This window comes from Callospermophilus lateralis, chromosome 12 (genome assembly GCF_048772815.1).
Source record: "Callospermophilus lateralis isolate mCalLat2 chromosome 12, mCalLat2.hap1, whole genome shotgun sequence".
NCBI lineage: Eukaryota > Metazoa > Chordata > Mammalia > Rodentia > Sciuridae > Callospermophilus > Callospermophilus lateralis.
In genome coordinates, this window is record NC_135316.1 from 74,748,333 (window position 1) to 74,770,118 (window position 21,786).

At 42.9% G+C, this 21,786-nt stretch overlaps 1 long non-coding RNA gene across 4 annotated transcripts in view; it reads right to left on the reverse strand.

The window, feature by feature from the left end:
* LOC143411601 (uncharacterized) overlaps window positions 1-15,121 on the reverse strand; it is a 119,183-nt gene extending 104,062 nt beyond the window's left edge. For all 4 annotated transcript variants that reach the window (XR_013092876.1, XR_013092877.1, XR_013092873.1 and 1 more), the window contains exon 1: window positions 15,071-15,121. This is a non-coding gene — a long non-coding RNA (uncharacterized LOC143411601). The remainder of the gene's footprint in view (window positions 1-15,070) is intronic.
* Between the last annotated feature and the right edge of the window lie 6,665 nt (window positions 15,122-21,786).

Genomic DNA, 21,786 nt, shown 5'->3' on the forward strand with positions numbered 1-21,786 from the left:
AGTGTGTGGGGAAGGATCAAAACTAATGCAGAAATGTGGTAATTATTGAAATATTGAATGTAGCATATTACAAAAAAGTCAAAGCTTCAAAAATTAGAGGGCAGATTATATAATTTTCACTGAATTTACCAGTTAAAACTTCAAGTATTTTCTCTCTCCTGCTCCCTCCTCCCTTTTTTCATCCTTTTTATTCCCACTTCCATGTTTGACAAAAATCACATTTTTATTTGTGATTTTATAATATAGCCAGTAAAAATGATTCTTTGCCTATTTGTTTGATGGTGGAATTTTAGTCTCATGAATTTCATCTTTTTTTGAAAGCTAAAATCTGCATTTTTCCAGATTTTATGCAGGCATAGAATTGGCTTTATCTCACATTCTTTTGCTGAAGGAGAGCTGCAGAAATATGGACCTCATTCAGGGATGACACCATTTTAGAAAGGAAAAAGGATAGGTTCTATAACATTGTCCACAGTGAGGTTTTTATGCTGAGAAAAAGTCACGGATGGGCTGGAATAGATGAGAAGAAGGAATCACACAGTACCCTTTTTTGTTCCACAAAAGAAACATGACAGAAAAAGAGAACCAATAACAATATTTTGACTACTAGTAGACAAGTATAGATTCTAAAATATCCTTACATAATTGCAGAAATTGAGAAACAATCTAACTATTTTAAATGAGGGAAAGGATAGATTTTGATATATATTTATGTTGGAATGTTATACAGATGTTAACAACATGTTTTCGAAAATATTCAGTAACAAGAGAAAACAGTCATTATAAGCTAAATATGAAAAACAGCATATAAATAATATTTTGGTCAATAGCGGACCCTGTATGTGATGGTGGTCCCATAACATTATATTGCCTAGGGACTTCATATCCCCATCTTTAAAGTGATTCATGATTGTGTGGTATTGGGTGTTTAGTATTTAGTTTAAATGCAATAAAGAAACATTAATTAACATTGGTTTTTCTCTGGCTATGGGATACTACAAGGTGACAGTACTTTTCTGTGGTTTCCAATATTTTTCTTTTTAACACAGTTTGTTTACAATTTCAAAAACATTACTTTTAAAGAAGTTAACACCATTCATGTAAAAAATGTGCATACCTACATATATATTATTTCAGAATATCAAAAAATATATATTGGGCTGGGGATGTGGCTCAAGCGGTAGCGCGCTCGCCTGGCATGCGTGCGGCCCGGGTTTGATCCTCATCACCACATACCAACAAAGATGTTGTGTCCGCTGAGAACTAAAAAAATAAATATTAAAAAAAATTTTCTCTCTCTCTGTCTCTCTCTCTCTCTAAGAAAAAAAAAAAAATATATATATATATATATATATATAATTTCAGTATATCAAAACTAGACCCAAAATAACGGGTTTGACAGTTTTCAGAATGACACTGAAACAAAATACTTTCCTTGACCCCCAACTTTATACTGAGGTCTTCAGGGAAGTGAAAGAGCTGGTGAGAGGCACATCATTTCAAGAGTTTCTGAAGTGCATGCATTATATGAAAAAGCATAGACACTTCCTTTGATTTTCACATCTTGAATTTCAATACAACCTGGAATTTTGCACATGCTAAATGAATGCATTAGTGTTTTCAAGCTACAAAATGGTGGTTATTCAAAACTTATTAAATATTCTTCAAAGATTGAACAAATTAAGACAGCTGAATACATATTCAAAACATCTGTACATGCATATATATATATATATATATATATATATACACACATATGTATTTTAAATTAAAGCAAAAGATTCAAAAGAATAATTAATGTTCTGAGTAAAGCTAAGAAATAGAGGCTATTCATACTTTTTGTTTCAAATTTACTGCAGTGCTAATTTCCTGCATTTTTCTGGATGTTTAATTATGTTTAATTTCTCTAGGAGACTAGTGAAGAGACCTAAACTCAAGATTAAAAGACTAGTTCATATTCTACCTATTTCTTACAACAAAATGTTCTAAATGTCAAGTAGAAAGAATTATGCAGCTAAAACAAAGTTTGAAAGAGAGAAAAGTAACCAGCAGCACACTGAGTTTTGAGCACAGACTTGGGGGATGAGGCAGATGCAGGTTCAAATTCTTAAACTAGGAGTGGGGAAAAAACAGCACGAGGAAGGATGGAAGCTGGAAAGAATAAGATTGATCAGTAGTGTACCTGTTTGTCAAGAATAAAGGATGTAGATAGGTACATGCTAGAACTAGAGAGTGAATTTTAAAGCTTAAAGAGCCTTTAGAGATAATTTAGTCACAGTCCATCCTTTTGTAAAGGAAACTGACACCTGGAAAGTTAAATGTCTCACCTGAGGTCTCGCTTCCAACATTGACACTTGTGTTACCCAGGTTCCCCCCATTCCCTTTCCTTCCTTCCTCCATCCCTCCCTTCCTTCCTTCCTTCCTTCCAAGAATCAAACCCAGGGCCTTATCCAAGTTGTGCAGGCACTACCACTGAGCTACATCCCCACCCTCCTATGTTTCTTTACTCCCCAAACTGGACCCATTTCACTTTGTGCTACAACATGCTACATCTGAGGTTGAGGCAGAACAGATTATAGAGAGAATGAAGATTAGACTATAGAGTTTGAGTTTTGTCCTGCCTATGGCTTTTTTTTTTTGGGGGGGGGGGCGGGGTTAGTGGGAGAAGCAGGCACAAAGGAATGATAATGATCAGAGTTATAAAAGATTTATAGAGGTCATTTGTATTTCCTAAAAATTCTGTATATTTAAATTTTGCTTACTTAGTATAACTTAAACAATTCTTAGGGGAGAACCCTCATTTAAATAATGCTTGTTAAGGGAACTAAATTATAATATATATAACTGTTTTATTGGTTTATTCATTTGCTTTTGTTAGTCTCTTGCATAAATTAGTGGTGTACACAGGAGATCACGATAGTTAGATGGTGAAACTGTTGGGTGAGCATTTTGGGAAATAGGGAAAAAGAGATGACGATACCTTGTAAAATGGAAGCATTATGTAGAAGTAATTTATGTCCTCATTAAGGATAAATTTTGAACCTGACCCTCCACCAAATTTTAAAGAGCAGATTTTTCCTTGAAGGTTTAAATATTAAAACATGGGGTGGGGAGGAGAAAGAAAGAAAAAAACCCAAACAACAAAACACTGAATCTAATATTAAATATTAATCTCAGCTTAAAAAGGTTGTCCACATAAATTTTTCTAATATGTATGTATGTATGTGTGTGTGTGTATATATATATGTGTGTGTATGTGTATGTATGTGTGTACCTACATACATACATGGGGGTACCTAGGACTGAATACAGGGGCCCTTGACCACCAAGCCACATCCCCAGCCCTATTTTGGATTTTATTTAGAGACAGGATCTCACTGAGTTGCTTAGTGCCTCGCTTTTGCTAAAGCTGGCTTTGAACTTGTGATCCTCCTGTCTCAGCCTCCCAAGCCTCTGGGATTTAAGGTGTGTGCCACTATACCTGGCTCGTTATATTTTTTAATATAAAAATATATAGATGGGCTAGGAATATAGCTTAGTTGGTAGAGTGCTTGCCTTGTATGCACAAGGCCCTGGGTTTAATCCCCAGCACCACAAAAAAAAAAAAAAGAAAAAGAGTATATAGAGAAATAAAAGAGAAATGATTTTTTATAGCACATTTTTTTTACTAGATGAAGAAACTTAAAAATATTTATATTTTTGCCTTATTATCCTAATTTAGGAAATAATCTAAAATGCTTAAACAGGTTTATGCATACAAAAGCTTTCAGCAACATTATAAGGAAAGTAAGTACTATTTTCTTAAATGGAAACATTATACAGCCATTGAAAATAGTTTTGTGTAGTGTTATGTAAAAAAGGAAGTGTACACAATTGAACAGTTTAAATGTCATCAGCTTAAAAACTGCATGGAAATATGTCAGCTGTCAATAGCTGCCTCTAAATAAAGGAACTGCTGATTATTTTTTTCCTGCTTTTTTTTTTTTGTAGTTGTAGATGGACAGCATGCATTTATTTATTTTATTTTATTTTTTTAATGAAGTCCTAAGGATTGAACCCAATGCCTCACATATGTTAGGCACGTGCTCAGCCACTGAGCTACAGCACCAGCCCTCCTGCTGTTCTTTAAAAAATACTCATTTTTTAACGTATTTTCAAGTTTCTTCATTTACCATTTACTACTTTTATAATCAGAAAAAGAAATACATTATTTGTCATACATGTTTATGTCCCAGTGATATGTTTTCAGCATCATCATGACTATAAATACATATACATATATATATATATATATATGTGTGTGTGTGTGTGTGTGTGTGTGTGTGTGTATACACAAACATTGTTGAATAAGGAAGAAGTTTGGTATTCTTGAAATCCACATAATGGAATTTCAAGGAAAAAAACACCAATATATATATATCTTGTAACTTACACAATAATAATTATAATTGTTTATTTACTAAGTATTTTACCATAGCATTTGCATATTAGTTGATGGTGAGGAGATGATTAGAAAAAGGAATACCTTAATTAATTTACTAAGTTCCTTGAAACTGTCAATTAGCAACTCTTTCACAGAAGAGTTTAATGAAACAGTGTATCAAAAGCCTTCCCTATAAGGAGAAATATTGGGGAATGATATTGGCCAAATTACATTGTTATAATGTATGTATGCACGAATATGTAACAATGAGTCACACAATATGGTACAACTATAATGCAACAATAAAAAATGGGAAAAAATGGTGTCTTCTTAGTTTATGTGGTGTACTTTTCCAAAAAAATAATTTATTTCAAAAAGAACAGTCTCTTAAGTGCAAATTTTTGATAAACACAAAGGAGAAATTTTTGTTCTTGTTTCTTTTGGTTAAGTTGTGAGCTTTTTGATAAGATTCTGTGATCTGACATCACCAATAAAAAAAGGTTTCATGTAGAAATAACTGTTAATGATCTTACCTTGTAGTGCTTTTACAAGTTTTAGAGATGTATGTATGGGAAAGTACCTAGCATAGTGTATGGCTCATAGGCACTCATTAAATGATAACTATTATAATAATGCCTAACATTACTATGCCTTCTTACCTGTTATATTCCTACTATTTTCCATACTATGCTTTTGTAATGCCAAAACTAGAGCTCTACAAGCTATGTTTCTAGTTTGCCAGCTGAATTCTTGTTTTGTTCTGCCAATAAAGAGTAATAGGGGAAGACAAAGTAAAGGACAGGGGAGGGAAAAGAACTTGCCTTTTCTTTGTTGACCTTCTGTACCTGACAGCATTGCCCCAGATATAGATCTCACAGTGTGGTAATTAGCTACAAATTTCAACTACTTTCCACTCCTCTAGAGCCAGTCCCAACATAGCCTCTCAAAGGTACCAGCAACAAATAGGCAGTACCTCTTCCTCTGGGGTTGGGGTACTTCCTCTATTTTCTACTAAAATGTCAGCTTTATAAAGGAAGAGACGCCCTTCAATAGATGAATGGGTAAAAAAAAAATGTGGCATTTATACACAATGGAGTATTACTCTGCACTAAAAAATGTCAAAATCATGGAATTTGCAGGGAAATGGATGGCACTAGAGCAGATTATACTAAGTGAAGCTAGCCAATCCCTAAAAAACAAGTGCCAAATGTCATCTTTGATATAAGGAGAGCAACTAAGAACAGAATAGGGAGGAAGAACCTGAGAAGAAGATCACCATTAAACAGGGTGGAGAGGGGGGAGGGAAAGAGAGAGAGAAAGGAAATTGCATGGTAAAGGAAGGAGACCCTCATTGTTATACAAAATTACATATAAGAGGAAGTGAGGGGAAAGGGGGAAAAACAAGAGAGAAATGAATTACAGTAGATGGGGTAGAGAGAGAAGATGGGAGGGGAGGGGAAGGGAGGGGAGGGGGGATAGTAGAGGATAGGAAGGGCAGCAGAATACAACAGACACTAGTATGGCAGTATGTAAAAAAGTGGATGTGGAACCGATGTGAATCTGCAATATGTATACGGGGTAAAAATGGGAGTTCATAATCTGCTTGAATCAAATGTATGAAATATGATATGTCAAGAGCTTTGTAATGTTTTGAACAACTGATAATAAAAAAAGGAAGAGATGTGATCATATTTACCACAGTGTCTGCCCACAGTAGTTAATAAATTACAGTGAACAAATGAATTTAATAAATTCTAGAAATTAATAAACTGCAGTAAATGCAGAAGAAAAACACATCAAAATAATTGCAAAGAACATATATGGAAGTGACAAGATGACACAATATAGGCTGACTCATCTCCCTGAGTATATAATGCAAAAAATGAATCACAAAAAGCACTTAAAAATGTAATAGTAGAGAACTTCCACAAATAATGAAAGAACTGAATCTGTGGAATAAAATGTTCAGAGAAAAATATTCAATATTGAGGCATATCCTGGTTAAACTATTAATCATAAAGAATAGGAAACTTTTCAGACCCCCAAGCAGAAAAAGAAATCACTTACGAGACAGGAAATCATGCTGGCTTACACTTCTAAGCAATAGTTAAAGCTAGAAAATAAAACAAAATATCTGTGCAGGGTTGTTTTTTTTTTTTTTTTTTTTTTGGTATCAGGGATTGAATCCATGGGTGCTTAACCACTGAGCTACATCCCCAGGCTGGCTTTGAACTTGCAAGCCTCCTGAGCTGCTGGAATTAAAGGCATGTTGCCACCGTGCCCAGTTAACTATCTGTGCAGTTTTAAGGTAAAGCCAGCATAACCCTAAACTATTACATCTAAATCTGTGCCATTCAAGAATTAATGAAAAAAGCAAACATAGCATCTGTGAGTCCACTCTGGGGGGAAAAACTACTTAGTGAAGAGCAGATGAAATAATGAGTCAATAGTAGGATATACAGAAGTACGACATATTGTGGGCACTGGATTTTTAAATGTAGATCAAGACCAAATAACCAATGAAATAAAGATTACAGAATTAAAAATTAAAATTTTATAAAACTAATGACATAATTAATAAAAGTATTTTCATAGCAGAGTCTGTTGGCATTTCCAAATTTGAAACATACAGATAGTAGTCTCCAAAGTCTTAACTTTTTTATATTTATTTTTCAGTTGTAGTTGGACACAATATCTTTATTTATTTTTATGTGGTGCTGAGGATCAAACCCAGGGACTCGCACATGCTAGGCAAGTGCTCTACCACTGAGCCACAAGCTCCAGTCCTCCAAAGTATTAATTTTACTTTTAAAAATTTTTGTTATTTTATGGAGTAAGACCACTTATGGCAGAGAAATTTTCCTAAAAGTTCAGCAGTTCCTTCAACCAAATTCCATGATTTTTTTTGCTCATATATTTATGTAAATAACTTTATTATCTCAAGGACTTATTTTTTAATCTTTCTTTGATGTGTAACCTCAGGCCTTGCCCAGATGTTGAAAAAATACACATTGACTTTGGCAATATTTCTTTCTTTTGGGGGGGTGGGGGTAGGGCGGGTACTGCCAATTAAACCCAGAGGTACTTTGCCACATCCCCAGCCCCCACCTTTTAACTTTAAAAATATTATTTTTGTAGTTGTGTATGGACAGAATTCTTTTGTATATGGACATTATGTTTTTGGACATTTGTTTTATGTGGTGCTAAGGATCAAATCCAGTGCTTCACACATGCTAGCAAAGTGAGCTACAGCCCAGCCCACCAGCCCTTTTTTAAAAAAATTATTTTTTAATGGTTCTTTTTAGTTATACATGACAGTAGAATCCATTTTGACATAATTAAACAAACATGGAATATATCTTATTCTAATTCAGACCCCAATACCTCTTTTCCTCTTGATCTTTCTGACATTTACCCATAGATTTCTCTGTAAATTAATTTATTGTGTATGTACATGAAGATTCACTGTGGTATATTCATGTATGTACATAGGGAAGTTATGTCAGATTCATTCCACTGTTTTTCCTTTCCTTTTCCCATCCCCCATCCCTTCCCTTCATTTCCCTTTGTCTAATCTACTGAACTTGTATTCTCCAGTCAGCCCCCCTGTAGTAAACTGATTTTAAATACTTTGGATAACTGGGTGAAATGATCGTTCCAGTATTGAGGAATCTCCATACTGCTTTCTAGAGTGGTTGCACCAATTTGCAGTCCCACCAACAATATATATGTAACGTTTTCCCTACAGCGTTATCAACATTGTTACTTGTATTCTTTTTTTAAGAGAGAGCTAGAGAGAATTTTTTTTTAATATTTATTTTCTAGTTTTCGGCGGACACATCTTTGTTTGTATGTGGTGCTGAGGATCGAACACAGGCCGCACCAGGCGAGCACGCTACTGCTTGAACCACATCCCCAGCCCTTACTTGTATTCTTGAACATTTCTATTCTATGATATGTAAATGATGACACACAATAGGGGGAGTGGGAGGAAAGAATATAAGTTCATTGGATTAGACAAAGGGAAAGGAAGGGATGGGGGAATGGGAATAAGAAAGTAGAATGAATCAAACATAACTTTCATATGTTCATATATAAACACATAACCAGCAAAACTCTACATCATGTACAATCACAAGAATAGGATCCTAATTAGAATAAGTTATACTCCATGTATGTTTAATATGCCAAAATATACTCTTCTTTCAAGAAGATTTAAAAAGATGAATAAATTTAATACAAAAAGAAAAACAAAAACTAATTGCCATTCTAAATGGAACGAGATGAAATCTCAGTATAGGTGTTTTGTTGTTGTTGTTGTTGTTTGTGGTGCTGGGGATTGAATCCAGAGCCTTATGCATGTGAGGCAAGCACTCTACCAACTGAGCTATATCCCCAGCCCTCAGTGTAGTTTTAATTTGCATTTCTCAAATTGCTAGAGATATTGTACATTTTTTCATACATTTGAAAAGTGTTTGTTCAGTTCTTTTGCCCATTTATTGAGTTATTTGGTTTTTAGGTGTTACATTTTTTATTTCTTTGTATATTCTAGATATTAACACCCTATCTAAGGTGCAGATGCTCAGCATTTTTTTTATTTTGAAACTGGTCTTGAACTTGGGATCCTTTTGCCTCAGCCTCCCGAGTTGCTGGGATTATAGGCATGTGTGCCGCTGTGCCTGGCTGGCAATATTTCTTTTAAAAATAAATTGTAATTTGAATTCATAGGAAGATAAAGAAAAATAACATAAGGATCTGAATTATTTTACTTATAAAAACTACAACTTTACTTAGTTCTTAATGTGTTAGCAGTCAGAACACTTTTACTATTAGCAATACCATATTTTATTTTTCAATGTGCCTGTTTCACAATAGCACTTTCCAAAAATACTACTAAATGCTTGGTTTATAAGGTTAAAAAAATTTACTAGATAATTACTTTGAAATAATTTCCTTATCCCTGCCTTTATTTGACATTTCTAGAGACCTACTAGCTCACTTCCAATTTTCCTTTATGTTATCATTAGTGTAAAGTCATTCTATAGATACAGCAATGATCATTTTAGCATATGGAAAATAGCATCTTTAAAACTATATGGCAGAGTTTGTTTAGGGTTGGTCCTCCTTCAGGACTGCATTACGTAATTTAAAAGTGTTTACTTAGGCTCCTTTGGGCTGCCTCCATGGTAGCTACGAAGTCACAGAAAAGAACAGTTTGGAGCGTGATAACAAAGTCTGTTAATTTAATGTGAAGCTGTTTCAATATTTTAAAAAATCGTTGCTGTGAAGCTGTTTCAATATTTTAAAAAATCGTTGCTGTATAAGAAATTTTTAAAATAAATTATACTTTATTTATTTTTTTAAAAAAAGCTCCTCAAGATAATTAAATAATACTAAAATAATAAAGTGGTTTGTGTATTTGCTCACTATCTGGTTGTTCTTACTTAAAACTTGTATAGTATGAATTTATAATGTGATTCTGACATATCATAAGTAATTATGTGAAATTACCAAAATATATCAGCCTTTTGGAGAGTATGAAGTATTGAAATGGGATAAGCACTATTTCTTTCTCTTTCTTAACACATCTTTCTAAAAGAACACAAACACATATAAATTAATATTAGTATAGGGAGAATTTTAAAGCATATTAGGTTATGTTGGCATTGATTGAAATTGGAAATGAAGATATGAAATATATATAGAGGTGAAAAAAGAATACTAGGTTATAAGATTACTTAACCTTAATTAGAGAAAAGTAGCATTTTCAGTTCCTTAGAGAGAAAGCTCTTGAGCCCTTTTACTAATCAAATAACTGTGCTGATTTTAAAGAAAAATAAGGCAGTATGCATTGTAAAAATGGGAGAAGTATCATTTAATTTTTTTACTGTAATAATCAAGTGTTAAGTCATTTTCAAGAGAATCATGCAAATTGGAATACCTAAAATCTCAAGTGTACTTTTAGAATTAATTTGATGAAAAAGTCAGTATCCTGATATCTGAAAGCACATAATTCTTTTTTTTAGAAGTGTCACTTTTGTTTTAATTATCAATTATTATACTTATTGAAATAATCTCTACAGCATTTTGCTTTTTAACTTTTAGAATTAGGGACATTATGCCATTGATGGCTTTCCAAATGATCCAGTGAGGTCCAAATATGAGGGCAATTCAAGGAGGGAAAACAAAATTTGTTTTGATTACTTCCAGGGCTTGATTACTGCCACTGAAAAGGTCCTACCTAGCTTGAGGGAAGGAGGCATAAGTATACAGGAAGCCCACGTGGAGGCAATGAATGGTCACCAAGGAGAGGAAAGTGGAGAGAGATTATTGAAAACAAACTGCCTATTCAGATTGGCTCAGGAGTGCTCTTTGCTGGAATGTTTAAATGTTTGGATTTTTAAAAAAAAATTCTTCCTAACATGAGAAAGAGGATATTTGATTTCTTATGTTTAAACATTTTAAACATAATAAAAATGTTTATAAATTTATCGGAAGTTATTATGTGTGATTTTAAACATATTGCAAATTCTTTGACACTGCTCCTATTAAAAGGTAGATTCTGGATTCTCTTCCTTAGCATACATATGGCTTTAGTGATTGGTTTCTAACAAATAGAATACAAAAAATATGCTGCATGACTTCTAAAACTAGGTCATAAAAAGTGATACTGCTTCCACTGGGCTCTGTCTTGGGACCCCTGGAACACAGCCACTCTGTTGTGAGGAAGCCCAGACCACAAAGAGAGACCATGTGTAGGTGTTCTGGCTGATAGCTCAGTTAAGGTCCCAGCCATCAGTATTAATCACTAGACAAGCAAGTTAAACAGCCTTCAGATGATGCCAGCCCTCAGCCTTGGAGCTGCCCCAGCTGACACCAAGTAGATTAGAAACAAATTGTTCCTGCTGAGCTGGGTCCACATTGCATTTTCACAAGCAAAGTAATGTTGTTTTAAGCCACTAAGTTTGGGGTGGTGGTAGTTGTGTACTTGAGTCCTTGCTTCCAATAAATCTCTAGATCATGTTAGCTGGTACAGGTAGGGAGGAGATGGAGGAAGCAAAAGAAACCCCTTGTCCCTCTATTTTTCCTTGTTTCCTTAGCCAGACTGCCATTTTAGCAGCTCTAGTACTAATTGATGGAGAGTAAGTGCCACAGGGAACAAAAAACACTGTCACAGCAACCCAGTATATCCTAAATCTTTTCCTTGAAGGCTTAGAGCTGAGCAGGGGAAAGAGAAGTTTGATTCCCTCCATTCTCCTTTTCTTCTTTCTAGGTATCTCTAGTTTCAAAAAGGAGAGAAATACAAGATTTAATCCTCTCCTGCCCTCATCTCCCTTCTGAATTCAAATCTGTGGAAAAGTAATTATACTTTCATTTTCACTGAAAGAGTGAAATTTTCAATATTACAAAGGAACCAAAGCAGTAATGTTTCCTTTACTTGTTATGTTAAGAACACCACTCTATTTTTAGTTGCCATCACCATCACTGATGGACCTCCAGCTCTTCTCTTCCCCTAAATGTGAGTGTTCCCCAGGGTTTTCTTCTAGGCTTTTTCTCCCATAGTACTCTTTCAGGTCCACCTTAGATTCTCCCATTTTTTCTTGGCTACCACTTTTATTTTAAAGACTCCAGGGAGTTAGGCTGTACATTTAGCTTTCCTAGGATATAGTTCTCTGATATTTCAAATGCTACAGGGAGAAAACAGAATTCCTTCTCCAGGCTCTGAGGACATACCTAGTCTGGGTATCCTTTGTCCCACACAGCCAATTTCCCATTCCACCTACTCTAATTACTCTTTTTGATTTTCTCTTTCTATTCCCACTGTCCCTGGGTACATAAACGTGGTCCTAGTTGATTCTTACGCAGATCACAGGTGTTCTACATTTCATCTTCAAGTCTTCAGGCCTCTTACCAATGAACTTTTCAAAATGCACCCCTGACCAAGTCATTTCCATTAAAAAAAAAATCTTTACATGACTTCCCTTTTCCTATAGGTTTTAAAACTCAGGTACAACAGGAATAACCTCCCTGAAATAATAAGCAAAATTTTAGTGTAAGTCTGTAGGACAGCCCATTGCTTTTTGGGTGGGGTATGTGTCTCCCCAAAAGTTGTAGGTTTTCAGGCTAAGGCCCAAATTCCTCAGTATGGTATAAAAAGTCCTGCATGACCTAGCCATAGGTCCAGCTCCCTTCTTACCCCTCTTCAATCCCTAGACACCCACCCTTTACCTAGCTGTTATTCTTGACATTGTTTTGCTCTCTGCTTCGTATTCCTTTCCTCTTAGCTGACCAAACTTCAGGTCATCCAGGAAACCAACTCTCCTTCAAGAAACAGCTCATGTCACACTGCCTACCAAAAGCTGTGCAGGCTAAGCATGCTGGTTGTCAACTCTTGCCTCCCTGCAGCCAGTTTTACAATTGTTCTTAGTTCTTTTACAATTGTTCTACCTCCTGTAGTTCCTAAAGGGAGTTGGGGGTAGGGGATTAAAACCACAAAATAAGATCAAAATCATTGTTTAGTGATTTAAAAGTTAATGGCAGCATTTATACACTGTTGAAGAACCTCAGGTTGTAATGTTTTGTAGTGCTTTCTTAGGAAGAAAAAAATTGGGTGGGAAACATAATTTATAAGACTTTTGATGCTGGATAAATGCCACACAAACCTCAATGTTAAATATCACGTAAAGGACTTTTATCATCATTCAGTTTTATACCCTGCCACCACATGATATGTTTATCCAAATCCTGTAATTAATTTAAAAAAAAACCGCAGATCTTGATATTCTGGAATCTACTAGGACTGCTCAGTCTTTTGCACTAAGTAATGCTCCTACTTCAAGAACTATCAGCTAGAAAGGCAGTCCAGACGTGTCTTCCAACTCTCCATCTACTTCTGGAAAACGTTCGGACTTTTAAAGATACACTGTTCTAACGAGCCTGCTCGTGAGACTAGTTGTCTCACAGCACACACTCAAACAGCTCAATCTTTTTTCTTTAAAAAAAATTGTCTTTTAGGGGGTGAGGCTGTGGCTCAGCGGTAGCGCACTTGCCTGGCATGTGAGAGGCACTGGGTTCGATTCTCAGCACCCCATATAAATAAATAAAACAAAGCACTATCGACAACTAAAAAAATCTATTTTTTACAAAATTGTCTTTTAATTGTTTCCCCCTAATGAAGTCGGTTGCTGTACATCCCGGCTCGATGTATTTCCCTCCTCTTAGCGCATTTACCTATAAATAGCGCTCACCGCGCTGAGTCACCCAAACCCCGAGTTTCCCTAAATAGCTCCTAACGACTGCTGGAATCATTCCCCTCGCAGCGGTGACAGACGCTGACCACACACCCGCCGGGCTGGCCATGGACCCGCTCCACTGAGCGGGTTACTAACAACCAAGCGCCCCAGGGACGCAGGCGACGGCCGCCGCGTCCCGACCGGGAGTCCAGAGCGTCGGACCTCGCTGGGGCGGACGCCGCAGTCGTGGACGCCAGACCCGGCCGACGGCGGGACTTGGCCTTGATTGCTGAAGGGTCCGCCCCCGCCCCCGCCCCCTTCCCAGCGGGTAGCTGCGGGGGGCAGGCACCAGCCTCCGCCCAGAGCCGGCCGCACACACAATGGGTCGCGTCGGGAGGGGGCGGCCGCGGCTCCCGCTCTAGTCCCAGGGCCCGGGCTCCGGGCTGCTGGGGAAGCAGCCAAAAGCTAAGGCCGTGTGGAAAACCCTTTTCTAACCTCGGCCCACTCCCCACGAGGAGAAACTGTGGTGATACTAGGGGCTAGGGGAGCCGCAATGGGGGAGGGAACGGAAGTGCCACCCCCTGCAGTCAGGGGTAGTGACGTCATCCCTATAGCCGGCCTGTAGCGGGGGCGTCTGCCTGTCACGTGATACCGACCCCCACGCCCCGCTGAATCCCGCGCGCGCGCTCCCTCCCCCAACCCGACTCCCACCTTTCCCCCGCCCCCTCTCTCCAACTTTCGCCCTCCCTGCTCCGGCACCGCTGTCAACAGCGCCAGCTCCGCCCCCTCCCCCGCGCCCTGAGTAACCGCCACGGCGGCGCGGCGAGCGCTCGCGCTCGGGTCCCGGACTCAAGGAGCCGAGCGTGCCCGGGGTCCCACCCTGCCCCCCAACTCCAGCGCACTTGGTGTGTGGGCACTGGAATCAGGGGGCGCGACGGCGTGCGGCGTTAGAGCTTCTGTTCTCAGTCCTCCCACCGCAACCCGAGGACGAGGCGGACGCGCCGGGTCGGAGCTGGGGGGTGGGGGAGAAGCGAGGTTCGCGCAGCGGTCTTCCAGCCCTGACTTGTCGCCTCCGGGGGTCGGCCCCCGTGCGGGAGAGGCAATGGGGAACCCGTCCTTGACCCTCGCGCTGAGGCCCGCGCCTTCCTTCTCCCCGCCACCCGGGCGGCGCACGCCTGTCTTGCCGGGCTTCGTCTCGGGCTGCAGCGCGGGCACAAGCCAATCGACGAGCGGCCAGGCGCTAATCGCCTCCGGGAGCCCCCTCGGCCGCCCCCGCCGTGGACTGCTGGGGTTGCAGATTTGGTTGCTGTTGCTGCTGCGCCTCGTTCAGTTTTTTCCTCCATTCCCTTCTAAAAGTGGAGGTTTGGGGGAGGGAAAAGAAAATTCAGCGTTGAAAGGGGCGGTACGCACTGACCTGTCAACGGTGGAGGAAGACCCCCGGTCGGAGCGAGCTCTCGAGCCCGCGTCTCTGCGCTCGCGCGGAGCGGCGCGGCGGCAGCTGTGTTTCAGCCAGGTGTCCCCCCTCGGCGGGGCCCGCGCTGCCGCTCCCGCCCCCTCCCTCGGCGCTGTGCTCCCCGCCCCATCGCCAGGGACTAGGGAACCCCCCAGCTCGATTTTTTGTGCAGTTTCAGCAAAGCTCCGAGGAAGTTGGTCCTTTTGTTCCACTATTTATAGATTGCGTCAACATTGCGAAAAGGAGAAGGCGGAGCGGTGGCCCCTCCCCCTCCCCCTGCCGGCTCCAAGGAGAGAAAAGCCCCAGCACACGACCTAAGTACACAACGCGCCAGCCGCCCGCCCCCGGCCTCCTACTCTCTGCTCCCCCCTCCTCCCAGGCTGGGCCAAAGCGCTGCCAACCCCGTCACGTGCCCGCCCGGGAAAACCAGCTCCCTGGGGCTCCGCGCCGCCCGCTGGGCTCCGTGGCAGCGGCCTCGCCCAGCTGCAAGCCCAGCTCGTGGTGTCGGGCCGCGGCCCAAGTGTCGCGCACATCGTGGGTACCCAAGCGCTCGACACCCGGCGGCGATCCCAGGGTCCACGGATGTGGAAGTGCTCCGGAGCGTCCCGCGCGCGCTTCCGCCCCTCCTTTCGCTTCCCGCTCCCGGAGCGCCACCGCCCTGCTCGCGGTGTGCGCGCGCGCTCTGGCCTCGCTTCGGAGCCAGGAGTCTGACACGTCCCTTTGCCACTTGCGCGGCCCCTGCCGCCAGGATTGGGATGCTAGCCCCCACTACCCCGCACAATTGACGGAGGGCGGAGGCAGGAGGGATGCGGGGGTGTTTCGCAGCGGCTCCCAGGCAGAGCGCGGGAAGCTTGGTGCGGGCGCTCGCGGACGCTCTCCCTCCGCAGGTGCAACGAGCCGTTGCTCGAGCTCACATCTCTCTTCCCGGCCGTTTAGAGCCCAAGGGTTTTGCAAACCTGAACCGCGGTGGGGAGAATGTAGTTTTTGAGCAGTTACTGTTTTGTCATGGGAGTTAGTGTGGCAAAAACATTCTAACTTTTCTTAAAAATCTGATGACAAAATGATAGGCCCTGCCATACCCCGAAGTGAAACTGAGCTCCCTGCCGGCCCAAAGCCTCTGTTCCTGGGCTCCTGGTAAACAAGGAAGGCGGTAAACACAAGAAGGCCTTAAAACAAAACCAAGTGGAAGTGGCTAGTTTGGATGTAATTTACCTTCACTGCTTCCGATCCTCTCCCTAAATGATTTATTTAGATCGCAGTTTAACTTTCCAGGATCGGAATAGAATAATTTAGCCCACCAGATCCCTGGTGGAGGAAAACGAGGAAAGCTAGACGAGGGCTGGAAACGGTTGGATCTTTCTCCGGAGCTGGACTGTGGTAAACAGTCTGGAAGGATGATGATTTTTTTTAAGGGCCTTAGGGAAATTGTTCCCGCGCGCGTTCACCCTTGCTCGGGCTAAGTGCAGGCCGGTGATGGTGGTGGGGCCCGTGAACCCCAAGCGGAACTCCTTGGCCGGGTACTGGGTTCGTCCACACCTGGGAGCGCTTTTGCACGGGCCTGATGGGTCAGCTTTAAGTTTTTCTCTATATGGACAATCTTTCCAGTCTGGAGCCATCTTTTGGGGGGAAGAGCGGGGAGGAGACCTAAGAGAATGGGTTCAAGCTAACAATGTGTGCGCCTGCTTTTATAAAGAGGGAAGCAAGATGAAGTAAAGCGAACTTGTGCAGTGGTTGCTGTGTTTCCCAAGTGTGGAGTTGAGTCGACCGCTTTGGTCCCCCATACCTGACGGTGTGGAGCAGACTTTTTATTCCCCGGTTTCCTTCCTATTTAGTGAAAGGCCCCAGTCGCCCCTCTTTGCGTCTTTGTACCCTACCCTGCCTCCAGCATTTGAAAAACACAACCCTCCTAGAGAATCAAATTCGTTTCCGCGCCAATTTTGTTGCATCGGTATCTACAAAGCACGTTACTTTTCATGAAGAAAACAAGCCAGAGTCTCCTGGCCCTTCCTGGTGCTATAAGGGCTAGAGATTGCCCAGGCCTCGGCCTCAGCCTTGGCTTCCCAACCCTAGCTTCGGACCAAGTTGCGGTGTCCCAGCCACTTTGTCAGGACACGCGCTTTTCGCCCTCACTCTGTTCTCCCGAGGTCTTCCTAGCTGTGGAAAGGAGGGAGCGAAAGCAAAACGAAAGCACTCGGGGCGCATCAGTAGCAGCGGCTTCCCTGAGCGCGGCCCTGGGAGGACAAAGTCTGGGGTTCCAAAGCGAGGATGGGGGCCCAAGCTTCGCGGAAACCGGATGGGGGCAATCCCCGGAGGGCGCCCAGGAGTTGCCAGGATCTTCTCAGTGTCCTGTCGCTCTTTTTCTCCCCTGGGAAAAGCGAACGTCAATAATAAATATACCAACCCCGCAGGGAAAGTTTAGCCAGGTAGGGAAAGTTTGGCCAGGGTCTTGAGTAGAAGGTCAAGACTGACTGGGTCCAAGCGGAAGGCACACAGAGCCAAAGAAGTGTGGCGCGGGGGTCGAGCGTTGGACCCCAGAAGCGGGTTCCCAAGTCGGTCAGGGCGAGCGGGAGCGCTGCGAGGGCGCGTTAAGGCCGCCTGGACTCGAGGCCCGTGGCTTTGTGCACCCTTAAGTCGGATGAGCACTCTTCCTCCCCGCAAAAATCAGATTTCTAAGCTGTTTAAAGACTTCAGGAAACTCTGGTGACATACTACGTGCCGGTCATCCTCCCTTGTGGGAGTCTCTGCAGAGACAAAGACGCCCTGAACAGATTTGGAAGACGCACGGCCCTCGTGGGCGGCCTTACAGGGCACAGGCTTTTCCTGTTAAAGCAAGGCATCATAACCGGGTGAAGGTAACTGCCCACAAGCGCCAGTAAGGGATAGCAGCCGGTGGCAGTCGGTCAGCTAAAATTTGTCCTTGCTTCCTCCTCCTCCACCCGCTTCCTAATGAACCAACCCGGGCTGATTGGCCTGCCAAGCACTCGCCGTTACTCCAGCAGCCTAACGTCCGAAAAACCGCATCTTACCTTAGTAAACACTTTATTCTATTTAATAACACCTTTGTGGTAGCAATGTTTATGGGTATGAGTGTTTTAAAAATGTTGTTCCTAAATGAGTCGAATGTGGAAACCGTTTTTCCCCCCTGCGAGTAGTCAGGTCTGTTTTTCTCACAGGCACCTGATGTAGGACGCAGCGAGGGCGGCTATGTCTCTAGCTGTCCAGAGGCGCTTTTGCACAGCGCCCACTCGCTCTTGAAAGCGGGAGATGTGGAGTTGTGTGCTTGTTTGCGTGGTTCGGCTTCTGCATCGCCAAATATTCATTTCACCACAGGACTCAAAAGCCGTCTGCTTTTGGTGTTCTCTTGGGTGAACCTCGGGAAGGCAGCCTTGGTTTCCTGCTAAGGTTTTGCCGGTAACAGGCAGCAGTCATTCCCAGACTAACCCTGTGGGTTTTCATTCCTCCCTTTTTTACCACAACGGCAAATAACAGAAAGTCCTAACTGTAAAAAGGACGGCCCATTCCATCCAGATTTCTTTATACGTCGATGACAGGCAAGCTACAGGTGAAACAGACCCTTAGATTCTTCCTTTTACAAAAACTCTTTCATTAACAACAACAAAACTTTGCAAAAGCTGTTTTTGACTCAGCACACTATAAAAATGCCTGCGCTCACTGTGCTCGCGCTTTAGTTTCATATGTGGCCACTTTTCTTGCTGAGTCTTCCCCCTTGTAGCATATTTTTGTGAAACAGGTTCCATCGGGTTATCTTGCTAAACTGAGCATCTGTAATTATGAAGTTAGTTCTTAAACAAAAAGTACACGCAAGCCTTTGAAAACCCTTGGTGGTTTTTATTCCACCCCCCCCCCCCTAAAAGCCTACGCGTTCACAAATGATGCTTTGCCTGAGCTAGGTTCAGACTTTAGTCCCTCCAACGTTATCCACCCCAGCCATCCCCAGAGCCATCGAAAGCCCCAGCTTTGCGCACACTAATGGATCCCGCAACATAAACCTCGATTTGGAGTCCAGTTTGGAAACAAATCTGTCCCTTTCACGGTGAAATGGGAACATGCCCAAGCGATGCATCTGGCTTTAGATTTTATGAGGAACATGATCTGGAAAAGGGAACGCCTGTTTCAGCTGCGGCTATGCGTCCCGCGCGGGTCCCCTGGGGCTCCCTCTTGCAAACAGCGCGCCTGGCCTCGACCCGCAGGGCCTCAGCCGACCTCTGGGCGCCAGGCTTTGGGTTAACCCCACACCAGCGCGCTCCCTTCCGGGCCTCGCCTGGGGTCGCTCTCAGCGGCCTGAGGAAGCTTTTCGACCCGAGGAGAAAGTTTGAGGCTGCAGCTCAGATGTCCTTAAAGGCGCTAGGGAAAGGGAGAGGCTCTTTGCAGTCAGTGCCAAGAAACTCGGACACCCCACGCTCGCCGGGAGGCGAAGGGAGCTATCCTGGGGGAGCACAAGTGTTCCCGAGACTTTGCCAAAGGTTCCGCAGCCCGGAGGTAGCGTGTCCCTCCCCACCCCCGCCCACTACTGGCGGTTTCACAATCCCCTCCAGACTGCTTCAGGAGTGACCCGGGGGGAGCCAGAGGGTGGGGAGAGTTGAGGAAGATGGACCTTCCCTGTTTCCCGCCCCACGACCCAGGAAAACCTCCGAAGGGTTAAAATGGCGCGGTGGGGTGGGCGGGAGGATGGTGCCAGAGTTCGACCCTAGTCGGCGGAAGAAGAAGGGTAGGGGTGTACAAGTCAGAAAAAGGCCAGCAAAACTGGGAGCCGGGGGAGACGTGAGGCGAGACCCTCTGTTATAGGGGCTGGTTCCAAGGAAGACGCCGGACGGCTGGGGCTGGGGCTGGCAGCGGAGGAGTCGAGCTGGTTATTGAGCGTGTCGGCTCCCCTGGACAGGGTTATGTCAGGAGAGCGCCTTGGCACCGAGTTCTGGCCAGAGGTAAAGATACTCCCCCTCGGGCTTCTCCCCGAGCGGGGCTGGAGGGGCGGGCAGTACGCCACGCCGAGCCCGGGCCGCTGAGGTCTGCAAGTCGCCTTCGGAACCCGCCGCATAGTTTCTCTAGTCAACGTGGAAGAAAAAAAAAATCATCTCAAGTAGCGCCCCTCGGCCAGTAGTCCTTCAGCGCTGGTAAAGTAGGTAGAAATGAACTCGGGGAAGAAAGTTTAGAACGTCCAGAGTTTCCAAGTTTGTGGAGTGAGTGGGACTCCTGACAGTTTCGCAGAGAGCTGCACCCATTTCCCCTTCCAAAACAGGACCGAAAGGGTGTTCCTCCCAAGAAAGGCTAAAGTCAGTCCCCACGTGGAACCTCAGCTGTCCCGGTCGGCGGACCTCGGGCTCCTCGGGCTCGCCTCTACCAGGGCCGCGGGGACCGTCCTTTAGAGCAGCCCCATGCGGGCAGCGCGCGACTCGCGGAGCGCTCAGTCCGGGGCCCGCGGCTCACCGGGCGTTACAGCAGGAAACGCTTCGTCGCGTTTTCGGTCTCCCAGTCAAAACATTTGGCTGAATCTCGAAGTAACTTTTTTGATAGTCCGGAAAAATACCCGGACAAATAGAATCGCCATCAGGCTTGCGTCAGAGAACCATTTCCCCTCTGGACTCTAGTGAGATTGTTTTTTTCATTAGTTTCAGGAACTGAGTTTTTGATGATTTACCTGCCTGCTGCAGCTCCTGGCCGTATTCTCTTCGCCTCCTTTTCCCACATCATCTAGTTGTCCACCTACCCCGCAGCCCCTCAACTTCGGTCATCCATGACATCGTAACCATTACAACGTAGACAGTCCGGTAGTCTTAGGCAGCTTTTTATCAACGGTCAATACAAGCCGCAAGAGTTTGCACAGCCCTCGGAAAACCGGTCACATTTTCAGTTCCTTTGATGCTCAGCGACAAAAAGGGTTTTGCTTTGCACGTTTTCTTTTTTTGCATATCGAGTTCAGTGATGGTGCTCTCCCAGTTACAAGTTTCCTCTTCTCCCAAACAATTCTAGGAATCTGTTTTTACAGGGACCTAAAGGATTAGGAGACATTTAACATGTGCTAAATCACACCTTCACGGCCCCCCCCCCACCCCAGACAAGGATTAACATTAAACGATGTTAATCAGTTAAACAAAACAGACTTTGTTATCAGTAGACATGGCTCTCCCCACTAACCTTGGCTATCCTGTCACTTCAAAGAAGGAAGTAATAAAAACGAAATTCTTTAGAATAAAATAAAATTATGAAAGCTATACATATGAGGTCTAGATGCAGAAGATGGAGGTTTCAGGTTTTTTTAAAAAAAGATTTCTTATTGATAGGCAATTATTGATGTGAAACGATATATATAGCTAGTACTATCTGTGTGCCAACACATAGTAGGTGCCCAAGGATTATTTAGTCTTCCTCTCTCCTTTCCCTCCCTCCCTATTCTTGGATATTTGGCAGGAGATTCAGACTTCCCAGTGGCTAAAGAAGTTATGCTCAAACTTTGCTTCTGGTTCATGTAATCTCCACTCACTTAAAAACTCACAAAATTTATCTAGGGAACTTTAATAGCATATTAAAACTTAATGGAAATAGCTAGAAAAATAAAAAAAATATGGTGATTACATACATATAAACCTGAAACACATTAAATTAATTCGAATTTTTCAGTGGCTGTAATGGGTAACAATTACTATTTGATTCCGTTTCCC